The sequence below is a fragment of the Phaenicophaeus curvirostris genome, chromosome 7, assembly GCF_032191515.1.
Source record: "Phaenicophaeus curvirostris isolate KB17595 chromosome 7, BPBGC_Pcur_1.0, whole genome shotgun sequence".
In the NCBI taxonomy this organism is placed as follows: Eukaryota; Metazoa; Chordata; class Aves; order Cuculiformes; family Cuculidae; genus Phaenicophaeus; species Phaenicophaeus curvirostris.
In genome coordinates, this window is record NC_091398.1 from 39,039,647 (window position 1) to 39,062,442 (window position 22,796).

Consider the following 22,796-nt stretch of genomic DNA (forward strand, 5'->3'; position numbering starts at 1 on the left):
GCAGACCGTAGGCAATCTAAAACCAAATAGGTAGGGTTTTGCTCTTTTCCTTTTTTTTTATTTTGTTCATTTACTTTAAGGTAATTTATTTGGATTTTGTTCATCAGAGAACAAAAAGTTGCCAGTTCTTAGTTTCAAGGTGCATTTTTTTTATGTTCTCTGAAACTACCTATGTTCCTGTGGTGAAATATGGTAGGCAATTAGTCCTAATTTTTACTCTTCTATCATGCACATTACTTATAACTAAGATTATGAAAACCTTTGGGTTATGTAGCTGGGAGTGATTTCTGGATAGTTCAAGAACAGAAGATGGGTTTGTATTCAGATCCAAGGATTAATTCGAATAGCAAGTGCTACTTTTCCCAGATTAGAGAGAAAAAATTGCATTTTTATAAAGTCAGACAAATAAGTTGAATCTTGGGAACAGTATCCACTAACTAAATACTAGCAAACACTTGTTAACAAACAAACAAATAACAAAGAAAAAAGTGAAAGACCAAAATCAGGAATGAAATAACCCACATTTCAATAGTATTGATTTCAATAGTACCTTGTATAGGATAGGCACTAGGCATTTGGCAAATTGTAATTAAAGATCGTTTGCACATTATCACTTAATGTTAGCTTATAGTCTTCCATGTCTCTGGGTGTCATCTACTGCATACAACTCAGCTCTAATACAGTGGAAATGAAATCTGTGAGGGTTTTCTATGTAGGTGTAATATTGGATGGCTTTATAAGTTTTGCTTTTGCAAAGGTCATACTCAATGTGATGCTTTTATTACATGTTAGAGATTGAGAATGGAGATGTTGAATGTCCATTGTTTGGCACAGCAATCTGAGATGTTTTGGGAAATGACCCAGTCTGCACATACACAGTAGGAGACCTTCACCCAACCTGTTCTACCTCACCTAGCCTGCATGACTCTACAATATGCATAGGCTCTTCCAGTCCTTCTTCAGACCTTCAGAAACAAATCCTGGAGGAGAATAGGTGGCTCAAGAATAGTAGTGCAATCCCTCCTAAATATTCTATCCCTACTTGGAAGGATTTGAAGAAACAATGGCAAGGGGAAATAAAGGAGACATAAGCTGTCTCCTTCTACATTATAGAGTGAATAATAAGAACAGAACATTGCAAAAATCAGTCATGAACGGAAAAGGAAGCTAATTCAAAATTAATTTCATTTATAATAAATACCTCCACCAGCATTTTTATAAATAAAACACCAGCAGTTATTATTCTGCAATGTTTTTACAAGAAATGGGCAATTCTAAAAAACAATGGAAGGACATCCCATTCCTCAGAAGGTTAGTACTGACAAAGCATAAGACACCACCTATCTTTCAGAATCATTGCAGACCCATCTTGCTTCAAACTCAGTCAACATATGTTTTACCACTTACCTAGAAAAGAGTAGAATCAAACCCAAATTCCTGTCATTCCTCCCACAGGCATCTCAGTTTTCTCCCTTCAATGACTTCTTAAAGTTCCCAGAGCATGAAACATCATTTTGATGCTGCATCACATCCAGTTAGGAAGCTCTGGCATGTAGTGTTATGTTTAAACCAACATGCAAATGTAATCAGGAATGACACGTCGTCCCAACAATGCAGTCACTCAGCTTTGAGAAACTCAACGAGACAGATTATAAAACAGAGATTCTTGCAGCTACAGGTTTGTGCTTTTAGAAATGAATGTCTAAATCAAAATTAAATAAAGATGGAGCAAGATCTCATAGAAAGGTGCCTTGTGCCTCTCAGTATTTGAGAGGCATTTAGACGATGCCTTAACAACATGCTTTAACTTTTGCTCAGCCCCTAAGTGGTCAGACAGTTGGACTAGATGGCAGCTGAAGTCCCCTTCTAACTGAGACACCCTAGTCTAATCTACTCTAGTCTATGCTATTTTAAAGTTTCAGTCTTTCAAATGTTCACTTAGGGATCTGTAGTTGGCTGTTCAGGCCTGATGGAGAAGGTCCACAACCCATATACTGCCACTGGAGCATTTAGGCTGCTGTAAAAGCTGAATGTGCAGCTCTGAGGGTTTTCCTTCCTCATCTCTAAAACACTGGCAGGCTCAGCCAAACACTCCCAAGCTACTGAACCCGAGAATAGGAGAGGGAGGAAAGTGAGATTTTTCTCACCTCTTTTCCAGCTAATTCTTGTTAATATTTATTGAGAAGACCAGATTGTGCTAATGGCCTTTTGGAAATTGCTCCTGCTGCATCCCACCCAGTGGCCAGGAGTGCTATCAGGGTGGGAAGCCCTTCTCCCCAAAGCCTGCTCAGTATGACTCACCCCAAAAGGTCTCTATGTGCTTTATTAAAGCAAATCTCACATGGTGATGACTGCCCTCTGCCCTCATCCTCTATATCTGGGCTAAGGACACCTGGTCCCAGTGGAGGACTTAACTGCCCGGTCTTTCAGGTCTTAAGCAGTACATACGCGCTTGTGTGGGCCTCCTGTGCAAGCATGACCCTCAGTGTTTTACTAGCAATATTGATTTTGGCTTTACAATACTACTGCTATCCCTATTATAAAGACGAGGAAAGAGGCACAGCTAAATGGCTTATCAAGGCTGACAAAAAAAGCGAGTGTCGGAGCTGAGAATAGAAACCAGATCACCTGAGGTTTTATTTCTGGAAACGTTCCCCGTTTCCTCTTCCTTTGAATCTTTGTTTAGTACTGGGCAGGTCATTTGAAATCTGGGCAACATTCAGATCTGCTTTCTTTCCCAGAAGGAAATAAAGCTTTACAGGCTCACTTTACAGAGGCAGCCAGGCTGCTCGCACTGCCGAGGTTTTGCAGCTCTCGCAGGACGCTGCAAAATCCAGCAATCAGACCTGTGCAGCCGCAACGCTTTCAGAGGAGATGGCAATGCACAGAAACAGCGCGTTATCTAAAAGCAGGCTCACACAATATGCTTCTATGGACATCAGAAACTAATCTTTGAAATGGTCCCTGATGAGCGCCGTATTGGCCCGAGCTGCCTCCTGAAAACGTTCCAATTCTTCTTTTTGCATCCGGTGTGTGTTTACTGGAGAAAGAATAAGTTCTCCTCTAAATTCTGCACATGTATTTGCACTGTGACCTTTTTAGCTGTTACCTCATGGCTATATCTGAAATGGGTAATAAAATGCAACTCGGGGTAAAGAACTGCTGGGTGATTTTATACAACTATAATTTCACACTCTCAAAAGGCAGAATGTGTAATTCCTTAAGCCACACACAGGAACCCAGTGATACTGGGCTGGATTTTTGTTTTCAAAGCCAACAGAATGTGAATAAAACCAACTCCATACAATGATACAGATAATGACTTAAACAGATATGCCTTTTAGCTGTTCATGATGCAGAGTGAGAAACCGATGTCAAGTCCCATTGAAGGGAGGATGCTACACAAATACAGTTACTACCAGCTCCTGCAGCAGATGATTGGGGACCTGAGTGGTTCTATGTGTTTATCTATAACTGCTACCTAAGTCTTTCTGAAGAGCCTTCTAAGTGTACCACACTTTAAATAATTTCCAAGACATCTTACTGATGTCTGAAATAATATAACAGTCCAGTGTAATTAATGACTGACAGTGAGAGGAAACCCCGGAAAATCTGATTATATTTAACCTACTCCTTGTCTTGTATTAATTCATTGCATTCCATTATTCAGATTTTAAGACTACAGTAGGGACTGTCTGTTTTACGTAGTGATCAAACATAAAGGAAGTCATAATATGAAACCCTAATATTTAATATCACTCATTTTTCCCATAAAGGTCACAGAAGCAGGCTCCTGCTGCACACGGAAGAGCACTGAGCTCAGTGGTGTTCTGCCCAGCCACAGGTCCCACTTCACTGACCCAGCAGCATAGAAAAGGAAAAATTGATCCAAAGACACTGCACATATTTTCAATACAATAAACCTGAGGTGTCCTAGTAGCTTGTGTAGTAAAATAACTAAGCAATTAGAAACTATGGCTGGTTTTATGGCCTTCTCTTCAAAGTGCAATTGCACTTACATCAAGTAACTTTAGAGTATACTTACAATGAGTAGATTGCAGCAACTTTTAGCTGGTTTAGAAGATCCTGATCTATCCTTTGAGCAAGACAGTGAGTCACCAGGCCCTTCAGTATGTTACAACTGAGATCTGCAGTGAGTCAGAGTGGGCATGCAGCCTCTCTGGTTGCACTGCAGGTGAACTGCTAAGGAAGGTCAGATCTGGAGGTCACCAGGCACCTTCCTCCCCCCTTGCAGCTGGAGGTCTCTCCCAGCAGGGTTCTTCAATTCCACTTCCCCTGTTTAGAGAAAAAAAAGCTTTCAAGCAGACATTTTTGCTTTTTTCATGGTAGAAAGTAATTTGGACGGATAAACTAAACTTTTCTGGTAGAAGATATTAAATAGATATTTTCATTGAAAAGTAATTTACGTATTGCCTCCCAAACATAATCCTAATGAAGTAATTCTGCTGTAGTTGGCAAATTAACATGAACAAAGTCAATATCACAAGTTTTTCCTACCTGCATTTCCAAATACCTAACATTCACGTTCAGAGCTCTTCAAAACAGACAACTGTATCCGTGTCTCAAAACAAAGACTACAAATGCAGATGTTGGCAACTTTCAATTAAAACAAGACACAGCTATGCAATTTGTGCAAACGAGTCCACCTAGAAACATTTTTACCCCTATTGAAAGTGTAATGACTTCCACCCTCTGCTTGTGCTTATTCTGGGACTTAGACCTCTACTAAAAGATCTGAACAATTAAATCCAAATTCCTTGTGTATGCAGAAAGGCAGAGCACGGTGGAAAAACTATTCAAAATTCAGATTCTGAAACACACATACTGTGTTTTCAAATCAAGCTATGGCTATATTTCTAACCACTAAAGAGCGCCAACAAGTATTTAAAGCATAAAAAGACTTAGCAGAAAGGTGGAGGTACAGCAAGGTAGCAAGATATTTGCCATCTGGAGCTACCCACAGGTACTTACAGATTATCCACTTGCTGTGCACCTGCAGGGAAGAAACAGTCATATGCATTTCTGAACTGACAGCAATATCGCAACCCAGCAGGTACGTGCAGGCTATATGGTGAGATTTAAACTAGACGCATACTTTGCAACTACATTAATGTCTTGCTTTTCTACTACATATTTATTTATTTCAGCTGACAACAGTCCAGATTTGCAAGGGCACTATGCATTAGAAAAACACTTCAGAGTTCAAATTTGGGTTTCAGTTCGGCAACTAGCGCCAAAATAGCAAAGCCCTTAAGCATTTCTAGCACCTTCACTGATCTGAGAAGTACCATGACTGGTAACCCTGAGGCTACGAAACACACTGTATCTGGATAACTCTGAGCTTACAGGCAGTTCCTCACGAATCAGTGCATACACTGTATTAACAGATGCCTGTATTTTGTTGAATTATACCTGTGCCAAACCAAGAATGGAAGAACCCCCAACGCTACTTATATTAGCATGAACTTTCTATGTGCAACTGTTTCACACAATATTTCTATTTACACTAATGTAAACACTGATCTTCCAAAGGTGATGACCAAAAGGGATCTTCTGGTTCATTAAATCTGTCACATTCTCAGATCTTCTGGTTCATTAAATCCATCACATTCTCATATCCAGTTTATAACTATTTTCATAAACTAATACAGGTTCACCTTATAACCATGTTTTTGCTACCATAGGCAGATTATTCTGGAACTTCACATTTCTAACGGGTAAGAGCTTTCTACTTACATTCACAGTTTCTTCACAGTCTGTATAAATCTGGGTTTTTTTGGTGTCAGCACTGTCTTTTAGCTCAAACATATCTCTGTGAGTACATCAAGAATTAAATTCAGTGTAGGTAAGGGATCACCTGACCTGCATAAGAACAAATTTTAGCTGTAAGTGTGTTGAGATTTCACTTTATGCTTCTTATTTGTGCTCTCCTCAGCCTTTGAATGCTCTGTCAAGGCTGATTTAAACCTGAGTTCATAACACCTCCAGAAAGAACACATCATATCCTAGGGTACGTTCTCCTTCCACCTGAGTTGAATAGATCCCTGAACAGTGTGTCTTCAGGTGGGCTGGATCGACTTACCTATCTTATTGAAGAATAAGACTTTGAGGAAAATGGTCATAAAAACTATGATTTAACATTTTAGATTTTTATATTTGTACAGGTACGTTTGAGGGCCTTTAAAACAAATTATTTGTCTCACCCTAATCCTATGCAGACCCTCATCCGGTGTTTAAGGCACGGGTGGATGAGGTGCTGAGGGATATGATTTAGTGTTTGATAGGAACGGTTGGACTCGATGATCCGGTGGGTCTCTTCCAACCTGGTTATTCTGTGATCCATTTAAACAAACTAATTTACACTTTGGAACTACATAATGTAAGCTCATACTTTTTCCCCAGAAAAAGTATGATCAGAAACAGAGCAGCAAGGGAGGTTTAGGTGAATTGAAGTTGACTATAGCCTGCATTTTTTTCCATACACATGGTAATTTACCTACCTGTAATTCCATCACTTACTCATTTTTTCCAGATTCACTCATCTTATTCACTTCAGAGTTGCCAACAGAGAACAGTATTAAACAAAAAAATTCAAATATTCCTCAGTCTTATGGGAAATCTATCGAGTTACCGGAAATGTTTCCTTAAACATCCCCAGTTTTCTTCTTCCACATCTGTAAAATCCAATGACACAAATGTTTGACTGACCAAAAACTTGTCAATTTTAAGAACTTCTACTTGAAACCTTGAGGTTTACATTTTTCTTTTTTAGGATATTTTCTTAGAAATTAATTTCTGACATGACAGTTTGCTAGATGCATTCATAGGCATACAAACCTTTCTCTTAAAAATAGCTTAATTTCTGGAGGTACTTATAGAGCTTTTTTTTCCTATCAGTCTTCATGGTACTTTTTTGGTATTACTATTGTTCTGCCCTTTAAAAACAAATTCACTCTAATATAGTAAAATTATGACACTAACACTTTTAATTTTTTTACATGTATCTTAAACATTCAGTTTGTTCAAAGAGTTCATGTGGGGTTTTTTTCCCCAGAGGTGATTCCTTCCTCCTTTTTTATCAAGTTATTCTATAGATTTTTAATACATTTGTACATGATCGAGCCTAGCATAAACGGTGGTTGTGTTTTTGTTTTGGGTTCTTTTTCCCCCCCCAGACAATTTTACTAAGGAAATGCAAAAGGATTGCATATTTCTATTTCTCTGTTAAGGTAGAACATTTTCCAGATTTTCCTTTAGTAGCATAGAAAAGTTAGAATTTCACAGATCATTACATTAGTTCCTAATTTTCATTCCAAATGGTTCACATGGTGGTGTAATAGCAGGAATGCAAAACAGACCTTTTCTTCACTATTAGGGTCTAAAAAATAGAATCATAGAATAGTATAGGTTGGAGGGAACCATAAAGATCACCCAGTTCCAACCCCCCTGCCATGGGCAGGGACACCTCCCGCTGGATCAGGGGCTCCAAGTCCCATCAACCTGTTCCTGAACACCTCCAGGGATGGGGCAGCCACCCCTGCTCTGGGCAACCTGGGCCTCCACTCTAATGGTGATTAAATTCCTCCTTATATCTAGTCTAGATCTGCCCCTCTCCAGTTTATACCCATTCTCCCTCATCCTATCACTCCAAGCCTTTGTGAACAGCCCCTCCCCAGCTTTCTTGGAGCCCCTTCAGGTATTGGAAGGTCGCTTCAGGTATTGGAATAGTTCAAATAATTGAATTCCAAATTAATAGTAATCTGTAAAATAAGGACAGAAGGTCATAATCTGACTTCTGAGAGGTACCCTGGTCTTCTGCTGGTGTCATGAGGATTCAGACAGCCACATCTGCAGCTCTACAGTGGCCTACCCCTAAAAAGCAGTTCCACACCCAAAAGGGACTAGAGAATGGTCAATTCTTGAGCAGATGTGTCCCACGCTTGTATTTTAAATTGCATTACATCACATAAATATAAATCTTTACTACCAATTAGCAAAATATAGCAGAGACATTAATTACACCTTTAGAAGGAGTCTCGCTCTTCTAATACACCAGGAGTAGGTTTCTCAGCAAAAAGCCGATTACGCCACAATTTTTAACAACCTACAATCAAAACACTAATATCTACTTAAAATAGATGCTATAATATGGTCCCAAATGTAAATCTTCTCTTCATAATTTGCAACAAAACATTAAATTTGACACACCTATGTCAACTGGAAAATGTAAAGTTATTGTTTAAAAATAATTTCCTCATTTTTTTTCTGAATTCTTTTTAGCATGAAGTGTAAACCATTTCCATGTCAAATAAGATTTTTATATTTCAATTTAGAATGACAACTCATTGAAAATATTATTCAAATATATGTAAAAAAAGCTTTCTAAAAAACTCTCCCATTATAATTGAGAACATTCATTTTGAGTGGAATGACATTTTTCATCTGCCCTGAAATTACTGTTTACTTTTTATAACTCAAAAATAATGTAATTAATGTAATAATGAAGAGAATACCACAAAAGCTTCTTTTTAACTGACAGAGAGTAAACAAAAAAATTCTACAGATCTATATTCTTGTTGTAGGATTAAATGTTGCTTTCACAAATGTCTACACTGGTAATTATAAAGGAGTAAGGGCAGCTGAAGACAGAAAAAGAGGAAAATGATATTACACATAAGCTGTCTTAGTTTAGTTTGACAAAATTGCTATTATTTTATTATTATAGATGCTAAAAACTATATAGTTTAGACAGTCTGGAGTGTCCCTATTGCAAATATTGTACAAAGCCAAGAAGGGACAGAGTCTCTAGAAGCCACAAGAGAAAACTCTTCCTCCTACAAAGTCCCCTCTGCACAGAGCAGCACCAGACAGGTAATGTCTGGTTTCTACTACAAGAAAAGTCAATACGAAACTCACAGTAAACTGAAAGTAAAAACAAAAAGGTAGTAATTTTTTTTCCTAAAGGAAAGCATACTTTGGAGGAAAACACTTTGTTCTGCAGTGAATATGATGTTGATATTGTGCTTTTACATGGCAGTTTCTATTCAGAGCTCAGCGTTGCAGAGGTTTCCTGCAGCCCTAGCAGCACTGAGCAGAGACTTAGGACAAGAACCCTCAAACTCTCACCAAGAATAATTTGCATTGCAGCAATAAGGATCGTCTTGGAGGCAAATGCTAGTTGTTGGTTTGTTTTTTTTTTTCATAACATTGCATTGCTTCTTAATACTTTTATATTTTAATATATCTACTAGTAAATAACAAAAATATTGAAGAGTAAGTTTTTACTACTGAATCTAGCTCTGAAATACTAGTATGAATTGGAGCTAGGTGGCAATAAACATCATATTGAAACATTTGAATTTTTTTCCTAAAAATCACTAAAATAGGAGGGAGAGCAAGAAAAATAGTTGGTCCTGATATCCTTTGAAGTGTTTAATCTCAAAAATCCCAAATTCACGCAATAACTCACTGCAGCAAAATTAATGGATCCATATTATCTTCATGTAGTGACACAGGGATATAAAGACTTTCTGCTCCCAGATCATTACGTTTGAGATCATCGTGTTTATGTACACATTTTGTTTCCTAAAGAAGCCAAAAGCCGACTGTGCCATTGTCATACTGAATACATAAAAAATATTGGCCGCCAACCATCACAAAATCATACAGTAGATTTGCATTTTGTACGACTTCTTTTGAATAAAATCCCCCATTTTGATTTTGCTACTTTCTTTTCTGCAAATACAGAACCTGAACCTTTTTTTTCCCCCCACAAAACATCTGATTTTACACTTCAGAAGCAAATATACAAACACTGCCATGAGGATCTGACGTAGCTTTGAAGATGACACACCTAAACAGAAGGAAACTAGGCAGGGAAACAGGCTGTTGCTACAAGTGGAGAGAGTAACAAAGCCAAACCACCAAAAAACCCCAGCCCACCAAAACGACAAGAAAACACAGCAGAACAACCTGCAGGCTTTTCTTTACACAAGTTGTAATAACTAAATATTCCAGTGAATTGACTTGGTGTACAATGTCAGCTGTGAAGGAGGAACAGAGATATTCCTGGCCATGCCATTGATTTGCTGAAGAAAATCATAATCTCCATGTTTTAGATTTGTTACCCTAAGAAGACAGAGTTAATTATAGTGAGGTGCTGGGAAATAAGACATAGCCCTAATGTTCACGATAACCAAATGCTCTGTATTCTCTAATTCTTGATTAAAATAAATAAATATACATGCAATCATAGAATCACAAGGTTGGAAAAGAACTTTGAGATCATCAAGCCCAGACGTACCTGCCTACTACTAAGTCACATCCCTAAGCAATTCATCTACCCATCTTTTAAACATCTCCAGGGATGGTGTTTCCACCATCTCCCTGGGCAGCCTCTGCCAGTGCCTGAGAACCCTTTCAGTGAAGAAATTCCTCCTGATGCTCAATCTGAACCTGCCCTGATGCAACTTGAGGCCATTCACTCTCATCCTATTGCCTGTCATTTGGGAGAAGAGATCGATGCCCTCCTTGCTACAACCTCCTTTCGGATAGTTGTAAACAGTGATAAGGTCTCCCCTCAGCTTCCTTCTCTCTCTAGGCTAAAATAAACCCAGTTCCCTCAGAGTACAGGGTTTTATATATAAAATCTATATAGGGCTTTATCAGACCAACACTGGAAACAATTTCAATGCCTGAAGATTTTAAACAGCATGCATATAGAAGGCATCCTATAACTGAGGACAAGACCAGCCTATTTGAACTTGAAAGAGTTTAGGTACTCCAGGTGAAAAAAGGACACTAGCTGTAAAATGCTATCATCCAAACACTTTCAAGGATCAGTTTCAACTGAAGTTCACCACAAGGGTTCACATAGTTTACCTCAACAACATTTATTAGCTAAATTGTAGTTTAATAATCACATGTGATCAAACAATGGCTTTCAACAATTATCCTTTCTGCAATTTCAAAGATTAGAAGATGAAGTAAAAGATGGATGCCCTCTATTTTGACTTCCCAAATAATGAAAACCATATGGCTTTCCACGTCCAAAGGGAAATTTTATACAGAAAAATTAAATTGTATTTTTAAACAAATTTCATTTCTCCAACCTTTTAGCACGTTGGGAAATGTATCATAATTCTTTCTCACAGAAAATTTCAGCATTGATCAATTAGCAGTGCTGGATAAAAAGGCTTTAATCAAAAAGTTTGATTAACTGATTTCATCATGAAAGCAATGTGACTAATTCCCACAACAAAAGTGCCCAGCTTTGACACCCGATCTTTTCCCATATAGCGCACTCTACTCATCTAAAACAAAACTCGCAAAGCCAAGAGCAGAGGTTTCACTGGCAGTTTCCAGTGTTCACAGGTCTCTATTTAGAGGATAATTTCCTGCCATGTTCAATGTCATCCATACTTATTTGTAGTGACAGTATTGATTCTTTCTGTGAAGTCTAGAGAAACTCTTACTTTAGGCAGTCAGGAGTCTGTTCAACAGGACATTAAAACCAAGAAGGCAGAGGAGGTATTGGTAAAATTATAAATTAGTAAAGGAGAATTAGTCCATCTGATGAGGACTGATGCTTCCATTGTACTCCTTCATGTGACAGCTCCAGCTAGAGAAAGCACAGAGAAAGGCTTGCTGAACATGTACTGAAGAAATCCACAGGCATGATATTTTGATCATCTCTGACAACTGGATAACGAGAAAGAGCACAGTCGTGGAGCACGTGCTTGGATGTAATTGCACATCAATAAGCACTGTAGATGACAAACAGAAGAGTGGTGCAAAAATATACTGTGGTTGGCAACTGTGGGTAAGCAGGAACTTCTGGCATATATGAGAACAGAAGCTTTTGTAGAGGCAGATAACTTACCAGAGTTGCTTGCGCTTTAGCTTTGACAAACGTTTTCTTTCAACGCTGATGATGTGCCTGAGCTAAATTTATTGCTACACCGAGACTGACGGATGCAGTTCACGTTTCAAGTCCTGTCCGTTTAATTCACGAGCAATAGACTTATGATGAAAGTCTAATGGCATCAACAGCTTTAGCATAACTCTGTTGAAGAAAATATTTGTTGAAATATTTGTCCAGCTTGGATACATCAACTAAAACAAAGAACAACAACCCAGGATAGTAAGGTGATAGGATAAGCCACTAGATCACAATCGCCATCTCATGAAAAAGATGAAAGCCAACCAACACAGGTCTATGGAAAGGCTTTGACTACTATATTTGTGTAGTTAATCAGAATATAGGTGCTGTCACATCTGCTTCTGAAGTGGGATGAAATTTAGGCAAGGAAAAGGTAGAATATTCCGAGATCCATTTTGGTAATCAAAGTTATCTGATGGGTAACTTAGACCCACTTGCGGGTTCCAAATCTGCAGAGATACCACAGTGGAGTTCTGCATGAGGAGGGGTTCACAAGAGTTGGGGCACTACATCCAGGAGGTCAAGAAACACCCGAGTGTCTTAAGCTATGTTTTCCACAGTCTGTGCACAGCATCAGAGTTTCAGTCAGCTCTGAAGAGTGATGGGGCTTCACTTGGGGAACGTCCTCTCTGAGACAAGCAGCGGACCCACGGTCCTGAGTTATACAGTTATTAAGGATTCAGTGTAAACTTTTTCCTTGTATAGACGTGTCACCATTAACATCCTGGCCAAATACCAGCTTGGATAATTATTTTACCTACCTAAATGTCCCCGTTTTCATTTGAATAAGGTATTCCTCATTTCCAGAGCTGTTATAGAGTGCTGTTGAACATTGTTAAACAGCTGCAATATTTCACCCCAGAGATGGCTGCATTTCACTTGTGGGTGATGCGATCCAAAGAGTTTGAATATCAATTTAATCACTTTGGCATCCTTCAGGAACAAAGTCACTATTTAAATGTAAGATTATTGTAGAGAATAAAATTGTCAATAAATGTAGTAATGTCTATCTCTAACTATAAGCAATTACAGAGCTAATCTCCGACTCTCAAAAAATAACACCAGATGGTATTTTTCAGAAAAGTCAAATGTAGAATATTATATTTTTTTGCATTTTTCAGTACATCATGATGGCAAATAATATTATGTGAATCCTGCAAGTACAAAAAAAATCTGCAAGTATAACATTCTTCTCTTCCAGCGAACATCCTGTGAATTCATAAATATTTACATTTTGCAAGTTATAATTATGTAGCACTGGAGGAAAAAAAAAATCAAAAAAATGGCTGTATATACAAGTTTATAAAAGAACATTCATAAATTAAAAATGTGCATTGTTCTGAAAATGACACCTACTGTGGATTTTGTGTCTTTATGCCAAACCATTGGATGGCTTCCTACCTCTCTCTCAGTTGGGTAAAAATTATACTTGTAGGTTTGAATGACTATTGATTTCTTATTATAGTTTCTATTAATAGTTGTAAATCATTAGGTATGAACTCATCATCGTAGGTGCTTGCTAAAAGAGAAAGAAGAGTTTTTATTGCTATGGGGATAATCCTCCTTCATAAATTGACAAACACTATTACAGATGCACTCCAAATATATATTTTGTGGAAAAGACACAATTATAGTATAATTAAATGTTATCTCATTATTGGTTTTTTTAGTTGGACTACTTGCGTTATTTGATTTATATACCAGAGAATAATTTTAGCATTAATGAACTTGAAGTGCATGGAAGTCTCAAAGTTGAGATTTTGGTTGCATGAATCCTATTTTTTCAGCAACCGGGGCAACTGTTCATTGAAAACTATTTTTATTGAAGGAATTTTACCATTTTGATTCATGAATAATCCATGAACAGATGTTGATTTTTACAAGTTCAGTTGTTATTTGAAATTGTTTAAATACTTTATACAAACATATTGCAACCTCTGGGTTATTTGCATATTTTTTTGTTATGTTACAGTCTTCAACTGTTCATTGTGAGAAGGATTGTCTCCTCATACAAATAAATCCTATTCAATGCAAAAAAGAGGGTTGGACAAGTGACCTAGGTGTATTATTCATGATGTAAATTCTTTAGGCAAAAAAAAGAATTCCTTTATGACCAGAAAAATCAACCTTTGCAAACAGGAAAAAAGACCAGAGAAAATAATTTGTGCAAATGCAAAAAATGCACTCACTGTAAGATGGTCAACTCCTCTGAATGTTCTTATGAAAGTAAAACCTGTACATAACCAGTCCTGGCAAATAGAAAAGGATTTATGAATACAAAATTTACTTTGATATCTCAATTAATAGTCATACAATCATCTTTTATTCACCCTAAAGTGTTTGTTCAGCTGTACTGTTGAGCTGAAAACAAGACCACGGTGGCAGCACCTTTCCCTCATAGGCATTTTTGACCAGGACTGCTTTTCTATTTTCCTCTGGCTATTTCTTTACAGGCAAACCAATGTTTTCCCCTTTCTCATCCTGCCAGATTTGCATCCATAACAGACACTTTATCACAGATGAAGCCTGTGAAGTCTGCAAGTGCCTTTTTAACAGTAATTTTTACCTTGTTAACTTGCACAATATTACACTAATTCCAGACAATTAATGCCAGATCTTCCAAGAAGAAGGAAAAAAATCTTGCCAAACCCATTAGACTCAATTAGGTTTCCAAACTGCTTAAAGCAACTCTATCTGAAGTCTTTTTGCCTGCATTTACATAACAGAGATCCTTCCCTTTTATCCTAGAGTTAGATCACTTTTATATGCCAGTCACTGGACAGACACGTATTGAAAACCAGACCACGACTCTAGAAGGCAACTCAGAGTAGTCTATTGAAGCTGCAACCTCTAGGTTTCTCTGGCTCTCTGTGGAAGATTTACATGATAGTCTAAATAAAAACAACTGACAAAATTGTACTGGTCTTCAGAGAGCTTGCAGGTCCGTCAGCAGAAATATTCTGGGAAGTGATTATCTTTTCTGTATCAAGACACTACCTTAAGTTGTAGAAATGAATAGTTGTCATAGAATGTCCTGAGTTGGAAGGGACCTACAAGGATCATTGAGTCCAACCCCAACGTTCACATCATGAACAGGTAGGAGATGCCTGGGCACTGGAGAGCTCCTTACTGGCTTTCACACTAATTTATGCACTCAAGGAAGGCAGGTATAAAGGTTGCTGGGATGCTTTGCTTATATCTAAGACTTTTCAGAGCTCATTCTTTCCATGATTAGGAAAACCTGAATTTTGGCTGGTTATCACAGCTCTAAGAAGCTTGGCTTCTTCTCTTGGGCACTAGTGCAGTATGCCTGACAGCTGGGGTAGAAGACTTAAAACTCAAATTCTAAGCAAGTCAGAGATTTTTATTTACACCTGCAAGGCACATTGAGATTGTTTGTTTGTTTTTTAATGCTTGGGCAGTTAGTAATGCTGTTTGTGTAGCTTTTATTCCTGAATCTCTCCCTATGCAGCATCTTCATGGCAGCTTATAACTGAGTCATCAGACCAGGTATGTTTATGTGTTACCATATATTTCTGTGTCTTAAATATACTAATCCCCACAGTTGACAGCACTTATGTTGCAATGACCTGCAGTCATCTGATCAACTTTTGGAATACTTACTAGCTATAATCAAATATATTCTCATCTCTTATTTGAAAAAATCAAACAGAAATTGAATACATTTTTTTTATGAACACTAGCAATATGTTCTCTTCTCTGATAATTTTGACATTAAAATTCCATTTTAATAATCCCATCCTTCAGGCTTTGCAGACTCTTAAGGTATTAAATCAAAAATTATCCTAAGCAGTTAGATTATAATGTATTTAAAGATTAGACATTTCATGTTGAATATTAACTGCTCCACTTCCCAGGGAAAAAAATGATGCAGGGTTTTTTTTTCTTGTATAATTTATATATTTTTTGATAGGTTGACTATACAAAGTTCAAGCCTTTTATGAAAAAAATACTATAATATATACTCGTAGTCTCGTATGATATTAAAAAGCTGAATATGAAGGTAGGAGAAAACATTTTTTCTTAAATCATTAGCATATTTTGATCGCTCAGAAATACACGAAATGGCTGTTCAATCCCAATGCAGTCTATCAGACGTCTGAGCTGAGGTGGGATTGCAAACATGTTACTATCTAAACAACTTTCATTCACATCTCATAAAATATAGGACACATATTTGGAGTTTAAATTTAATAACACCAAATGTACCAGAAATACTTACGAATTTGTAACAAAGAAGCTACACCAAAAAATTAACTTGAAGCTAAACTTGGAATTATTTTTGGTATATGCCTATCTTGTTTTAAACCGTGATAAAAGCATTATTGGAGTGGGGTAGAATTCTATCCTTAAAATAGACCAGCAGGAGGAATATGTCCCACAGCCAGAACAGTTTACCTCACTGTTACTCACCTACCACACCCCATCAATGAACATCTCTATCTACAAGTCTACTCCGTTTCTAGGCATGACGCACGACTGCTCTGCTCAGTAAATTCTCCCAGCACACGGGTCTCTTGACTTACTCTTCATTTGCCTCTTGTCACTCACTGTCTCTTTTAGCTCTTGGTTAGAAAGTGATGTGACAGCTATCAGAATCAAACAAATCAGCAGCCCCATCCCTCATCAACCTAGCCTGGGAAATCAGTAGTTGCTCACAGGATTGGTTCTGCAGTTTGGGGCAGTCAGTTCCAAGGAGGTGTGCTCAACCACTGCCTCTGAAGCAGCCCCCCTCTCCTTTGGGGCAGCAAGGAGAAGACGAGCAAAACCTGCTGCCCTAGCTTTCTGCTATATTTTGTGCTACCAAAACATACCTTTGGTACTAAGCCCATCCTGCTGCTTAGATTCAACCTGCTTAGTTACTATTTTCTTTGATTCTTCTTTACCATGGAACACTCGGACATAGGTCTGGACATGGTTGGACTCGATGATCCGATGGGTCTTTTCCAAACTGGTAATTCCATGGTGGTGATTCTGTGACCCAGCCTAACCATACAGCAACAGCTCCCCCCACTCATGACCAGCACAGTCATGGTCCCCTTGTTACTTGCTGCAATAAGCACTGGAAAAGCAAAACAAACATCTACCTAGGAAGTCAATGTAGGTATCGCGCTTTAAGTGGACCCACTGTCTTGTTCTACAATAGCCTCTCTGCATAAACAAACCTTCATCCACAGACCTAAAAGATGCCCTCCTTTTTAGAGTTTCTACTTCTGATCATGCACCTTGCAGTGTAGCTTGAAAGGACACCAATGCTTTTTTTCCAGTTCTCCATGTGGCAGCGATATCTACTGACCCCCCTGCAGAATTTCCCCTCCCTAAAGCACCCAGGGCAAGGCGTTTCTTGCACAAAAAAAGGGGTAAATCCTCTAATACAAGAGATTCATTTTCCATTGGTGGGTAAACAACATCAGAGACAGTCTGGCTTTGTTTCCACGCTGTATGACACCATAAATACACACCCTTTCCTGTACTATTACTTGTTCATTTTTTTTAACAATGTGCATGTGTTATTAGAAGTGTATTTTGGGTTATTTCTGTGGAACATTTAACATCTTTTCTTTGTCCTTTTGCCTTGCCCTTCAATTTTGACAGTGATGGATCTAAGCATATTTAGGACATTAAGGGCAAACTAAATTGTTGTTTATACTGTTAAATGTAAAAAGCATAATGGTAGGGTAGTGTCTATATTCTGGAAAATAAGTACACTTGTCTGATTTTTATTACATATCTTCTCTACTGATGTGTACTGAGCAAATTGTGGGGTCTCTGCTGAAAATGCAATATGAAAGTTTAATACAAATCTCTGCAGGATGCGTCAACCTGAGCATACACAAAGCAACTCGAAACAAAGAAACAAGACTTGTGCTTTAGGAGAGGTGATCCAAGAATGCCTAAAAGGACCCAGGGCAACCACAGGGTTGGTAAACAGGTAAGCGACAGACATGAGTTGTCTCCTTCATCAACCACCACAGCCAGTACCTGGCAGCAGCATCTACCCTGGCTTTGCAGTCAGCTCCTGTGGCGCTGCCAGCCCCTGAGATATGGGCTAAAATAGAGTTATGTAAGTGACACAGCTCCTAGAGAAATGCCTATGAAATCTGAAGACAAGAACTCACCAGGACTTTCTCCAAGTGAGATGCACAATGTGGTGGCCTGTGCAGACAAGGGTTGCTAATCCATCCCCAGCCTTCTGAACACACACACACACACACATTGCTTTGCCTACCCAGATGTTTTCTGATCAGTAATGAGGTCATTGGTGATGCCAAAACCACGGCCTTGTAGTTCTCCAACGCTCTTGGAAAGTCACCGAGTGTTTGAGGAGGGTGGAAATATTAAATAAAACATACATATAAAACACAATAAATCAAATTAATTTGTTTAGATGAAAAGCACTTTTTCGGTTTTGTCAGCACAGCAATTGTATATTCCACAATTATTATAACGTTTCCTGACATAAAACTGCTGTGTGTCTGACTGCTGTATCTGACCCAGTCTTCTGGTTTCATCCTTTCTTGCTCTCCTTAAGAAAATATTGCTGTTTTATAGCATTGCACATTTCTAAGGTCAAAATTAGAAAATGAGAAATATAAAATTGGAATGGAACAATACAAGCGATTACTGGGTCTGTTCCTCAGTCACTGTCCCCAAAAAGCACTGGAAAAAGGACTAACTGATCTGATTTTTTGCGCTGAAATGATGGACAAAGCTGCGCAGACAACTGAAATGTCCGATCACAAACAAATCAGAGGACATTTAGGCTGGACATTAGGAAAAAATTTTTCATGGAAAGGGTCATTTGGCACTGGAACAGGCTGCTCAGGGAGGGGGTTGAGTCACCTTCCCTGGAGGGGTTTAAGGGGCTAGTGGACAAGACGCTGAGGAGCATGGTTTAGTGTTTGATAGGAACGGTTGGACTCGATGATCCGGTGGGTCTTTTCCAAGATTCTGTGGTTCTATGAAAGAGACTTCTGTGCTACAGCCCTGGAAAGCTGTTAGCATTGCACCCATGATCACTCCACTTCAGTGCTTTTGCTCTACATCTCTACATTTAACAACAAATAACACCAAGAGATCTAGAGCCCAGCACCAAACAGCCGAGCATTGTTCCTACTGTGATGATTTAGAGTTCTTAGTCATTGAGCCCCCAAACCAGATTTGCTTGTGGAGATTGAGAGCTGGTCTTAAACCACCCAGGGAAACACCCTCTGGGGACCACAAGGCTATGGAGATACTAGGCTCTTTTTCCAGGCTCAAGCAGCACCACCTATAGACAACACCACTACATTTCTCTGGAGGATTTGGGAAATGGAAAATACTTTTAGCCCTGTTATTGCAGTTTTGTCTGCTCTGCTTTTCCCTGGCTGCCGCAAATGCTCAAGGGAGCAGCAGGGCTAGAGGAGGTTTGCATAGAACCTAAAAGTCTCATATACAATCCAGAAAGAAATCTTGAGAAACCAAGGAAGGTGAATGAGAGTGCCTGTCCAGCAGCAAATGCAAGGATCAAAGACCAATAAAACTGACCTCTGCATAAAAAGCCAGGCAGTTCCCAAGGACTCTTCGCTCAGATCCAGGAGAGCCACTAACAGTTATTTTCGGGATTTTTCTGCTGCGGTTCTTCTCTGTAGCACACAGACATCAAATTGGAAATAACACCATTGCTAAGAAACAGCACCCTGAACACTTTTTTGCTTTTCACCTCCTCCTGCACATTTCAGGCTCAGTGCAATGTCAGGAGCCTGTGCAACCTCTATGCTGTAAGGAGAAATTTGCCATTGCAAGTGGCTCTGGAGCAGGAGTATAAAGGGTTGGGATTTTTTAATTACATTTCTGTGCTTACAAAGAGAATCCTGAAAATGTAAAGTGCATCACACAGGGACTAATGCCTTCCCAGTACGAAATAAATTGTGCCTTGAGAGATGCGACGCATCCCATTCTCCTTAGTGCCAAACCTACAGATGACACTCTGTAGCACACTGGAAAGTAAAAATGGGAGCACAGAATACACAAAAGAAGCAAAGTTAGTTTCCACACAAATAGGACATCTATTTTCCAGAATGTGCTTTCTATTAGATTTTGGGAAAACAAACAGGAACACCCACCCCACGCATTTAAAAACAAACAAACAAGCAAACACACAAAAAACCATACCTGTGAGATGGAAATAAAGCCCTTGAATCTAGACACCTGTTGCAGAATTTAGACATAGCTTGATACAGAGCTAATAAAAATGAACGTGTCTTAAAATATTCCTGATGAAATTTCCTCATACAGGCTGTTTTCCTAATTAAATTAATTTTGGAACTTGGGATCAGTTCTCACTTTTCACATTTGGGTTTTTAAATTCAGGATTTTATGTCGCATTTTATGCCAGTTAGTGATAATGACATATCTTGAACTTCAAAGGTTCTAACCAATTAGAGATTCTCTGCAAGAGAAAATGCAGAGAGGAAGAAGAAAAGAAAAACGATATTTGAACAGTTTTCCACAAATGCTGAATATTAAGCACATTTTGAGAGTATTCACTAGTATTACACATACAGTTTTCTTTCAAATTCTAGACTAATTTGAATTTTCAGGGTATGAAACAACAGCAGTACCGTGAGTCTCCTCTTCAGCTCATCTTTTACTTGTACAGCCCTATAACACCATGATTTCATGCTACATGTGTTGCTTGTTATACATTCTAAAAATTCAATTTTCTTATCCCAGAAGGAAAGAGCTATAAGAGGTGAAGCCAGTCATTTGATCATAAAGTGTTGTCAACGTGAAGGAAACTGCTTTTGAACACTCTGCCACCACCCTTATTTGTGGTAATCATGCAAATCACTGCAAACAGCTCTGAAGCCCGAGTTCATTTGGTTTCGAGTCGAGCTGCAATAATCGCGTACACGGAGAGAAGGAGAAACAGTGTTTGATATATGTTTCTATGAACATTTATCCCTGACAAGGCAGAACAAAGTACAAAAGTAGCACTACACCTACCGTGCTGGGATATATGAGTCTTCGAAATGGTGATCTCTATCTCAAAAACTATTTAACCAGCCTATGATAGGGCAGTTACTGTGGTTATAAGGCTTTCTCTCATAGAATGATAGAGCACAGTAGAAGTACCTTATAAAACAACGCAGAAGTTATTGCTGACCAGATTCTGACTCTGGTAAATTTATTGCTCTCTATCTTTCTACAAGTTCTTCATTCTTCTCTTCTTTTCCTTGTGTGTAATGAGTTTATCTGCCACAAAACAGATTGTATTTTTTCCTTTTCATTAATAAGGTCACTAGGTTTTAAGGAGTGCAGTTGAAAGATGATAGCAAACATCTAAGCCTTTTATTGTCAGAAACTCATCGGTAAATCGCACCATTTTAGATTACTGTATGGTTTGGGGTTTTTTTGGTGTTGTTTTTTCCAAGAAGTTATTACTTTATCTTTAGAAGCACTTTTCCACCCCTAGCCCACTTGGCAAGTTGTCTAGAATGAAAAGCTTTTATTTTAAACAAATCCCTGGTAGAATTGCAACGTCCTTCTTAAAATTACCAAAGGAAAATAACTCCATCAAATGCTAGTGAAATAACTGCTACATCTGGATGCTGGCCATGGACCAATTCAGTGATGCAAGGCCACTGCAAAATACTCCTAAGTCCTCACTCCTCTAGAGACCCATGGGTGTGACAGGCTGACCTCCCTACCTAAGATTGGATATATTGATCCCGAAACACATCCTATCAACTAGAACTGCATTTGAGATTTTGTGGGCATGTCATTACTACTGAGAATTGAACTTTAGTCTCTCAGGCATCATATCTAGAACCTTTTGGCATGCAGGGCAAACTCAGTGACCCTAAATGTCTTCTGTGCAGAAGCAAATATCAGAACATGATCTATAATTAACAGAAATGAATTCTTAGAGAATTTAATACCCAGAGCACTCACATCAACTGTAGAACTAAAAGTGAAATTATGTTATAGACCTCCCTTAACTGTTAATAATTTTTTTTTAACAAAAGTTTAAGGGAAAACTTTAAAAGGACAACTCCATCTCTATATGTCCACTTTGAAATGCTTTTAAAGACAGAAAATTTCTCAGCTATTCTCTTGCAAACGTAAAAAAACTTACACATAGAGAAAATTTTAAAAAATTTTGTTTTGCTTTAAAAACCAGCATTTTTACCAAATGCACTGTCGCCTCTTAGGAAACTGCGGAGTACGTGCTTAACACAGACCCCAATGCACAAAGCTTAGATACTGCAGTGTTTCTGCTGAAGTCAGAGACGCTAATGCTATGGGTTAAGTTAAGGAGCTGTTTAAGTCTAGTTGGGATCAGGATCCTGCCTCCAAGTATTATCACAAGCACTTCTGAGCAGTTCTTTTGACTTCAGGGGTAACTGATTCATGATAATGGCAGCAAACATTTGCTTTAGAAAGATAAGACTATGATCTAAATTCTATCCTTGCTTACACTATTGTAAATGGCATTTTAAACTGCAGCAGCTCATACCAAGCCCGTTGACGGACCAATTACACACATTTACCTTCTCTATAAAGCTGCTGAAGCCAGTGGAGAGGCAGCATATGCAGAGTCATTTGAATACTTGACCTAATGCAATTAGTGTGGATTGCCACCACCCTGAGAAGAGGGTGGAGCTCTGACATTTCATGGCTATACAAATCATTATACAAAGACTGACATATATGCTAAAGAGAGGGGAACGCATGCTAACTTACCTCCTACACGTCACCAATTTCCTTAAAATAAACAAGAGCATTATCACAATGAGTTAAGTTACACATTGGCAGCCTTCGCATTCAA

General features: G+C 38.4%; 1 long non-coding RNA gene across 3 annotated transcripts; it reads right to left on the minus strand.

The window, feature by feature from the left end:
* Positions 1-5,977: 5,977 nt before the first annotated feature.
* Positions 5,978-12,908, minus strand: LOC138722988 (uncharacterized). 3 transcript variants are annotated; one of them, XR_011337796.1, is made up of 4 exons: positions 12,724-12,908; positions 11,903-12,085; positions 11,496-11,786; positions 5,978-6,124 (listed from the first exon to the last, which is right to left on the minus strand). It is a non-coding gene; the product is annotated as an uncharacterized lncRNA (long non-coding RNA). The 3 variants fall into 3 exon arrangements; XR_011337797.1 differs by lacking the exon at positions 5,978-6,124 and adding an exon at positions 10,423-10,519; XR_011337795.1 differs by lacking the exon at positions 5,978-6,124 and having other exon boundaries at positions 11,039-11,786.
* Positions 12,909-22,796: the final 9,888 nt, after the last annotated feature.